The sequence below is a fragment of the Nuphar pumila genome, chromosome 8 (genome assembly GCF_984573655.1).
Source record: "Nuphar pumila chromosome 8, dmNupPumi1.hap1.1, whole genome shotgun sequence".
Taxonomy (NCBI): Eukaryota; Viridiplantae; Streptophyta; class Magnoliopsida; order Nymphaeales; family Nymphaeaceae; genus Nuphar; species Nuphar pumila.
Genome location: NC_143256.1, coordinates 68,709,818 through 68,720,026, shown reverse-complemented (window position 1 = coordinate 68,720,026; position 10,209 = coordinate 68,709,818). Strand labels below are relative to the sequence as shown.

Genomic DNA, 10,209 nt, shown 5'->3' with positions numbered 1-10,209 from the left:
TTCGAGCCGAATGGCAAGTTAAAGATCAGAAGCTATTTCCCTATCAAAAAATTGTTTCAGCTCTTATCAGCAAGTTTGAAGAATTCCAGCTCTTCCATATCAAGAGAGATTTTAATCAAGTGGCTGATAGCCTAGCCAGTTTAGGCTCTATTATGGCATTCAGAAATGGAGAATCTTGACGCTCTTTTGAAATTGGCAGACTTGACCAACCTGTTTTCCTTCCAGTTGAACAAGTAAACCAGGCTGAGCAAAGGAAGAAGCCTTGGTATTAAAACATCAAAACTTTCATAGAAACTGGCGAATTTCCTCCAGAACTCTCAAAGAAAGAGCAATGAGCAATGAGCAATCCAGCGTATGTCCACTCGATATTTCATTTTGGCCAATGTCCTCTATCGTCGTGGATTCAGCTCAGAGTATTCCAGATGTTTAGATGAAGACGAAGCCAAAGAGGTTGTGCGAAAAGCAAACGAAGGTATCTGTGGTGGTCACGTCGGCTACCAAACCCTTGTCAAGCAGATCATCAGAGCAGGTTATTATTGGAAAACTATGCAACAAGACTGTTATCATTATGTGAAGAAGTGTGTGCAATGCCAGATACACGCACCTTCTATTCATGCTCCGGCAACTTATTTAGAGTCTGTTGTCTCTCCATGGCCGTTCTCTATGTGGGCCTTCGATGTTGTAGGTCCCATCACTCCTTCAGCTTCAAATGGCCATAAATATTTCCTTGCCGCAACAGAATATTTCACCAAGTGGGTAAAAGCTATCACTCTTCGCACAGTAGAAGGCCGACATGTGGTCTCTTTTATTCACAAGAGCATCCTTTGCCGTTTCGGCATCCCGCATGACATTGTATCAGATAATGGCAGTCATTTCAAGAATGAAAGAATGAAGACATTCTGCTCAAAGTTCAAGATTTTTCATCATTTCTCTACCCCATATTATCCTCAAGGGAATGGTCAGGCAGAGGCCACCAACAAGATCTTAGTTCGCATCTTGGAGCGAACTGTGGAAACAGGTCGTGATTGGCATGAGAAGATCCACGATGCACTATGGGCTTACCAGACCACTATTCGCACTCCAACGAATGCTACTCCATCAGAACTGGTCTATGAAACAGAAGTAGTGTTGCCGCTACACGTTCAGAAGCCCGCTTTGAAATTCGCATCGCTTCTGCAATTACCTCTTGATCAATACCAGCAGTAGCGACTGGTACAGTTAGACTTACTCGACGAGAGAAGGTTAAAAGCAGCAGAGCATGCTCAATCCTATCGCCATAGAGTAGCCAGGCAGTATGCGAAGTCTGTCATCGAAAGAAGATTTAAAGTCAATGAGTTAGTGCTTCGATCCACAGCCTATCTCAAGCATCATCCTGGCGGTAAATGGTCGCCAAATTGAGAAGGCCCATATGTCGTCAATGAAGCATTACCCCGCAACTCATATCGGCTCATCAACGCCGATGGGGTAGAATTACCAGATCCCATTAATGCTCGACACTTGAAAAAGTTCTACACCTGAAACATTTAGTCTCCTCTTGTAATCTTCCCGTTTCCTTCAAATAATGATTCAACTTTTTTTCCCAGTTACACTGGGGCATTTTTAAAATTTTTTTCTGTATGCAGGCAGGATAAACAAATTCCTCATTTTACGCACTTGTGCATTCATGTGCATCAATTCATATTCATTTGCATTCAACTACATTAACAACAATCCAGTCAGTATTGGGATTTCAACAAACAGTCCCATCACAATTTCTAATGATTCAAAATTGGAAGGTAATCACCAATACTGAACTAAAACCCAGTGCTCGAACTGGTATTGTTTCAAAATCCAAAGTTTAAACTGGTATATTTTCAAAATCCCAAACTTTTCAAAAAACCGATTTCCAACTCGGGTTTTATTTCACATCATTTTCTTTTGTTGATCCGGGTTCCGACTCGTGATCTCTATATTTTATTCGAGCTCTGACTCGAACTCATCATTCTCCTTTGATCAATCCAAGTCATTTCAACCATCACGGTCTATCAATTGCTCAAATTTGATATTTTGCCCACTAATTTCCAATTTCAATCTTTGGATCATGCAATTCTCCAATTCCGACCCCTGGGGTCACCCAATTTCCAATTTTAATTCTCAATTCTCAATTCTCAATTTTGACCTCCAGGTCATTTAATTTCTAATTTTCGACCTTCGGGTCACTCAATTCTCAATTCCTACCTTCGGGTTACACAATTTTGACCTTTTGGTCTATCAACTCCCAATTTCGACCGTTAGCTCATTCAATTATCCAATTTCGACCTCCGGGTCATCCAATTTCCAAACAAGCAATTTTCCAATTTCCAATTTCGACCTTTGCGTCAATCAAATTTCAATATCCAATTTCAATCATTTTCTCTTGCGAGAGACCCGTTTAGGGAGAGTTCGAGGGAGCTCGTTCTTTTCGCATGCTATCCAATTTGTTCACTTAGCCCCTGTTTAGGGAGAGTTTGAAGGGACTCGTGTCTTTGTGAACCGTTTGCAAAACAATTTCCAATTTCACACAAGGAACCCTTTTAAAGGAGAGGCTCGACGGAGACTCATTTTTCTTGTAACCTCCCAATTTCATACTAGGCCATTTTTCGTCATTAAGGACCCTCTTTGCAGGGAGAGTGTGATGGACTCATTCCTTTCATGACCCAATTTTCAGACCTCACTATTATCGGCCCCCTTTCCATAAGAGAAACCTAATATTAGGGAGCTTTGGCGAAAGCTTAATTTCTCTTCGAAAGTTCGTTTTGCAGACACTTCCTCTTCAGGGAAGAGAGGAGTATTTCCCATTCACGTAAGGGCTAAGCTTGAGTCTCTCTTTTTGGGGAAAAAGAGAGGAGAATTTTCGTCACGGATGTATTGAGCCGGACTTCAGATACTCACTTTCACCAAGGATTCAAGAAAATTATGTCAATTTGTCACGATATTTGTTGATTTCAGAATCTTTATTGCACAAATCTCTATCTCAATTTACCTTCAGCATTACTTCCAAAAGAGTAAAGCATTTGCGAAAAGAGATTCAAAATTCAAACCATTTTTATTGGCCAACCAAAAGGATGAAGGATAAATCCTCGATATGGCCAGAAAAGAAGATTCAATGTTATTGAAAAGCCGTAGGTGATCGATATTGATCGCAGTCAATGACACATCTTTAAAGGTTATTCTTGTAAAAGACGAGGCAGTAAAAATATCCTGAGCGTTAGAAAAAAAAGAGTATTCATAAAACCCTGTCTCCTCAGAATCACCTAAGCTACAATTAAGTATCCGCAAAAGGGATCTCTCACTTGTCGTCAAGATGAAGGCGAATTAAGCGAGTAGACCCCCGGGGCCAAAGAAGATTCGAAACATCTCCAAGATGACGGAGTTTGTGACGGATCCTTCCAGGGAAAGTCCAAAGCACTGTCAAGATGAAGGCAGATGCGATGAACCTCTCGACAATCCCTAAAAGATATTTAATTTCAGCTATCATCTAAAGATCTCCAAACCCATAGTCTAAGAAGGATCGAAACATCTCCAAGTTGAAGGAGCTTGTGACGTACCCTTCCCCAAAAGAGAGCAAGAGAGGAAAAAGAAAGAGAGAAAAGTCAGAACATCTCCAAAATGAAGGAGAATGTAGCCAAAACACTAAAGAGCCAAAAGAGTGCAGAAAGAATATCATGAGAGAAGCTCCCAGGATATCAAACTGCCACATTTATCAAAGATCTTCTTTAAAATTTGTGAAATTCTATTATCAATATTCTTTCATCAATTGCTTTCATAATATCAAATTCTCTTTCCTGTTCATATCAAGGAAATTGATGGCTTCCTTGAAGAAGGCCAATTGCAAGCAATTTGGATTCCAAATCTCGATTCTATGAAGTCAATCTCGTTTGGAGGTAGTAATGCTTCAGGTAGAAAAGATGGAGTGTTTTACAACAATATGCATCATTTTCAAATATTTTGGATCAACAACAAAATTCTCAATATTTTGACAATATTTTCTAGCTATCCTGACGTGAAGTGAGAGCTTGTTATCCGTCTTTGATACATCCTGACACCAATTTTAAATCCCTCATAAGGACTTGATTCCTTCCCTTCTTTGAGAGCATGAACTCTCAGATTTGCACACTTCCCTGTGTCCCCACTGTCCCACCATAGACAGTCCTATTTCGGTTCAAGGTCGAACCAACAATCACTTCCCGCAAGAGGCAATTTCAAAAGCTGATTTTAGTCTCAGCAATGAGACACCCAAGATAAACCCCTTTTCAAAGCTTTAGGGACCCCATTTTCCTTCCTTTTGCAAAACCCTTGTCGGATTTATTGTGCAAAATCCGAAGGTTCCATCATGGTCTCTACTTTCGAGGATTCCACTCGATTCATCGCCCAATCAGGATAAGGGTATAAACCTGAGCCTCATACAAAGAGGTATTCCATCTTCCGCCCGATCAGGATAAGGGTATAAACCTGAGCCTCATCCAAAGAGGTATTCCATCTTCCGCCCGATCAGGATAAGGGTATAAACCTGAGCCTCATCCAAAGAGGTATTCCATCTTCCGCCCGATCAGGATAAGGGTATAAACCTGAGCCTCATCCAAAGAGGTATTCCATCTTCCGCCCAATCAGGATAAGGGTATAAACCTGAGCCTCATCCAAAGAGGTATTCCATCTTCCGCCCAATCAGGATTAGGGTATAAACCTGAGCCTCATCCAAAGGGGTATTCCATTTTTTGCTCAATCAGGATAAGGGTGCAAACCTGAATCTCATTTTAATGAGATATTTCATTCCCCAATCAGGTCAAGGGTAAAAACCTGAGCTTCGTTCCATGCGAGGTACTTCTGTCCCATCCAGGTCAAGGGCAAAAACCTGAATTTCATTCTCACAGAGCAAATCTTTCCTTTTCTTTCTCCATTTCATATCTACCATCTTCCTCGAGCTAATTTCTTCATACCCAGTCAGATCCTTCTAACTGGGGCATTTTTTTTTATATAGCCCAAATTTGGTGTGTTTTCTTTGCCACTAAGCTCGACCATAAGCCGGCTTAGTAGCAAAGAAAGGCATCTGTAAACACCCCAAATTTTCACTCACCTTCTTGACATTGCCCTTAATCGGCACATTTCAGTTCTCCAGAAGCAATGAAGGGCAAAATAGTCATTTTTAAAAATTGAACCTGGCAGAAAATCCTAAATTTCACTCTTGAGCCTCAAAATTTCTATATTTAGGTTCAGAGACATCTTCAAATTGCAAAAATTTCAAAATCCTCTTTCTGGACAAAAAGTTAGAATTTCCAAGTCCGAGCTTAGAGTGACATTTCACTGAAACATGTTTTTGCATCGCATTGCATGAACACTTTGCAACATTTCATTGCATAGCATGTCAGTTTGAGATCCAGAACTCCTGATTTTTAAAATTGTCAATCCAGATTTGATTTTTCAAAACCGATTTTTAAAACCCTGGGTATTCAAAATTACCAAATTTTCCCATTTTACCCCAGGACTTTAAATTACAAAAATTTTTCTCAAGAAAACAATCTGGATATTTGGATATTGATTTTAAAGACTTTATCTCAAGACTTTTTGCAAAAGATTTTGAATCTCTTTACAAATTTTGTTTTTACATTTATCCATATTTTTTTGCCCTGAAAACCCAATTTTTCCAAATTCTTGAAAATAAATAATGTTTTATCTCGTATTTTCAAATAAATGGAGCAGGACCCGCCTTTGAACTAGCACCATACTCAGATTCCCAGGTAAGTATCTTATTCTCAAGTGGGACCCACTCGGAGGTCATACCAATTTGCAAAATTTTCTTTTTAAAATTCTTATTTATTTACTTATTTTTTTTTAGTGGGCCCACACACATGTGGCACCCTATTTGAAAATAAAAATATTTTACAAAACAAAATAAAGCTTTATTTTCAAAAGGATTTTAAAAGTGGATTGAGATGGCATTTCCATAAAAGCCTCTCATTTATTTCAATACTCATTTTTTTTTTTATTTGATTTGTTTAAATAATTTTTGTTTTAAGGAGGCAGCCTTAAATGGCACAGCCGAACTTCCAAAAAATAATAAATTTGATTTCTATCTAAACTTAGGAAATGAAACAAGGTTTTGGAAAAACCAAAGAGGCGCCTCTTTTTAAAACAGCAAGTTTTCAAAATAAGGAGGCATCGGTTTCACGCCTTTGCAAGATTTTTAATAAAATTTTCAAAAAAAATTTAACGGAGCCTGATTAAGGGGGAAGGGGATGCGTTTCTTTTGAAAAGGAAAGGAAAGTTTTAAAAGGGGCTCTCAAGGTGGAAAGAGAGAGAGGCGTTTTCAGCTTCTTCAGCCCCAGCCATTTGCTATCGAGATCCCTCTTCAGCCACTACAGCCCAGCCGCAGGTTTCTCACCATCTCCAACCCACCAACAATAGCTTCATCCTTCTTCAGCCCAACCACCAGAGACTTCAACGGCTGCATCACCATCACCACCAGTCGCAGATCTTCCACCTCCAGCAGTTGCCGCTCTTTAGCCACTACTGCCCCAGCCGGAGGAGAGCCACCACCGTTTTCCCCATCTGCCTCCAGCCCAGCAGCAGGAAATCAATTCTTGATTTCTTTCCAGCAGCCGCAGGATAGTCGCTGGTTCAAAAGGGGTCTTCCACCTCTAGCCAGCTGCTGTCGGTGCTTCCTTCAGCCCAATAGCAGAGGATTGGCCATCACTTGCTGGCTGCAAATCTATTTGGTGCAGAACATCCCCAAAACCGTTGCTGTAAGCGTACCATCCAGAAGGAGCATTCTACTCCCTTCAGCCCCTGCCAAACCAAGATACTCAACTCGTTGACAGCAAGCGTGGAGGCCACCCTCTCTTTCCCAACCTAAATCTCTACGGTAAGTGAATGCCTCTGAGATGTCTGTAAAAATTGGAGCTTATGTGATCCAACAGTAATATATCATATAGTTATTGAAATTTTCATATTTCTTGATGTTTAATTGCAATCTGCAACTAAAGAGTCTCCACTTGACTACTTGTTTGTGTGATATACTGTCATACGGAGAAAACAGAGGTGCATTTATTCTGGACATGCTTTTTCTTTCAAAGGAATTTTCAGTCTCACTTGACTGGACTCAAACTGCTGAACTCCATATCAAGATTTATAGGTTCCAAATCTACAACAGTTGAAGGCCAAAAGCTCAAAGTTGATGAGTGTCAGCAACTTCTGAATCAACGCAGGGATCTGATTTCCCAGTATAAGAGCTGTGTGGATGACTTGATTAAGTCGGATAAAAAAATAAAATAAAAAATCTTAGAGCTTCCATACCATCGGTCCTGATGGGTGGGCAGCTCTTGGTTTTATGGAGTATGCTAATAAGGAGTTTGCTGGATGTATTTTGTAAAGCATGATAATAAGATGGTTTTCGAAATGTGCTTCAGATTTCATGGAGGGATCGAATATCACTTGGTTTTAACTAATTAGAGATTTCAAGTACTTGAGGTTTCAAATGCTGGTACTTCACATTAATTGGTGGTTTAGGTATATTTGATAATGCTCAATCTTTGGTAGCTTCTATGCACTGTATTTGCAGGGAGCACTGAATGTTAGTTTTGTACATCCTTATATTCTGCCAACAAACACCTTCCTGCATATCACCTATTATCCCATACTTACCTGCACCATGATCATGTTTAACACTGTTGTAGCCTTCTTTTATCCTTACAGCAGATGTTCCTTTTGTTCACCACCTACAGCAATGTGGTGCATTGCTGTAGTAGCCCTGTGCACATGAGCACATCTTATCCCCATTACATTCACCATTATCCTTTTCCCTCATTGTTGCAATCACAACAATATCCACTCCAGCTGCCATACCTGTTCACCACAGCCCAACCTCCTACAGTCACCTACATACTCCATGGCAACTCAATTGTTATGCATTTACCCACTTTTCTGCTGCAGGTGTGCAGTCTTGAAAATGAGCCATGTTCATGTATGAATATTTTAATATCCATTTAGGCTTTATGGACCATCTTTTGCATGCTTTGTCATTGGTATATAGGGAAGCTCCATACCCATGTTTATTGAAAAATACATTATAATTTGAGAAATATGGCTTCGTGAAATCCCCTACAGAAACTGTATATACCTGTATTTTCTGATTTTACCCATTATATGGATTTTCCATTTATATGTATATGTTTCCCATTACATGTATATATATCTATATATATATATATATATATATTGTATATCTACCTATATGTATACGTGTATATGTATATATGGATATATATATATGTATATATATATATGTATATATATACTTATATATATATATATATATATATCCCTTCATGAGTATTTGCTATTACATGTATTTTTCTTTTCTCTTACTCTTGTAAATACATCATCATTTGATTTATAAAATTTTGTTTAGCTTGATGGTAAAATTCTTGTTTTATGAAGTTATGGCTGGAACTTCATCATTTGATGCTACAATTTCTGTTTTATGAAACTATGGGCTGGAATATCATCATTTGATTTATGAGCTTGATGTTCAAAATTCTTGTTTTATGAAGTTATGGCTGGAACTTCATCATTTGATTTATGAGCTTGATATTCAAATTCCTGTTTTATGAAGTTATGTTGGAACACCATCATTTGATTTATGAGATTTTGTCTAGCTTGCTGTTAAAATCCCTGTTTTATGAAGCTATGGCTGGAACATCACCCTTGGTTTTATGAAATTTTGCTTAGCTTAGTGCTAAATTCTTGTTTGCTATATCACCCCATTTGCAGCACCAATTATACATATTATTTCATCATTTTCCACGACATTTTCACCTATTCACAAAGCTTTTCATATCCTTTTCATGATATCCTTGAAATAGCCCATGATGCTTCCACAACCCATTTCCTGCACATTCATTTTCTGCTGCAAGTATGAAGTCTTGATATTTGGCCATATTCATGAACGAATATCTCTATATCCAATCGTGATCTCCCAACCCTCTTTGGCGTGCTTCGTTATGGATATATAGGGAGGCTCCATACCCATTTTTACTGGAAATTGCAATATAATTTGAGAAGTATGGTTGTGTGAAATCACCTACAGAAACTGTATATACCTGTAATTTCTGGTTTTACCTATTATACGCAATTTCCATTAGTATGTACATATTTTCTCATTATATGCATATATATATCTATATCTATATATATATATGTATATCTATATATATTTATCTATATGTATACGTATATATGTATATATATATATACATAGATATATATTTATATATATATATATATATATATATATATATATATATATATATATATATATCTTCATGTGCTTTTATTTCCATGTATGAACATCCATATATTTTCTCATATAGTTACACCTCCATCGTTACATGACATTTAGCACCTATTTTAGCATTTTGATATATGTATATGTCTCTTCATTGTATATATTATATATGTATGTCCATTTCCTTGTTTATTTTGTACAAACTCTCATTTGCAGGAAAATCTAGAAGTGGTTGATTCCTTGGCTCCATTTCAATTTTCTTTTACTTTATGTTATGCAATGTAACAATCCGATGTAAACCTTGGAATAAGATTTACTTTTACTGCTTAGATTAGGCCGCATCTCATATAGTTTGATTTCAGTAATATCCTTATTCTATGATGCATATATCTCAATTTTCAAAACTCACCGTGGATGAACACGAACGGCACGTGCACCAACTCTTAGAGAGTTGATGAACTCGATGGAGTCCATATTTACGACCCTAGTCGGAATATGGATGAGACCCAGATCCATCATCTCTCTACCAGTCACATTGAGCCTACACTCTTAGGCTATCTTGAAAATGCACCTCATATTTCCAATGATTTCAAAATATTGTGAATTAATTCAAATAAACCCTGAATATATTCATGGCCACAGTCAGAATATGTGAAGGATTTATTTTGGTCTAAGCCACATTTTTCCAATAAAATTTTCAGAAATCTTTTCAAAAGTGCATTCATTCATTCACATCATCTGCATTATTTGTTTTTCTCATGATTTTCTCAAAAGATTTTCACTTCATGGAATCGATTTTCTCAAGAAACTATGATGATATTCGGAGTTGGATTTCCCAAATCAAAGTTTTCCCGTGATTTTCCTTAAAAAGTTATTTTCTTAAGATCCATTTTTCGAAAGGAATTTTCATA

General features: G+C 37.8%; 1 long non-coding RNA gene across 1 annotated transcript; it reads left to right on the top strand.

The window, feature by feature from the left end:
* Positions 1-6,553: 6,553 nt before the first annotated feature.
* Positions 6,554-7,178, top strand: LOC149829962 (uncharacterized). The gene is made up of 2 exons (XR_016433607.1): positions 6,554-6,877; positions 7,052-7,178. It is a non-coding gene; the product is annotated as an uncharacterized LOC149829962 (long non-coding RNA).
* The last annotated feature ends 3,031 nt before the right edge of the window (positions 7,179-10,209 follow it).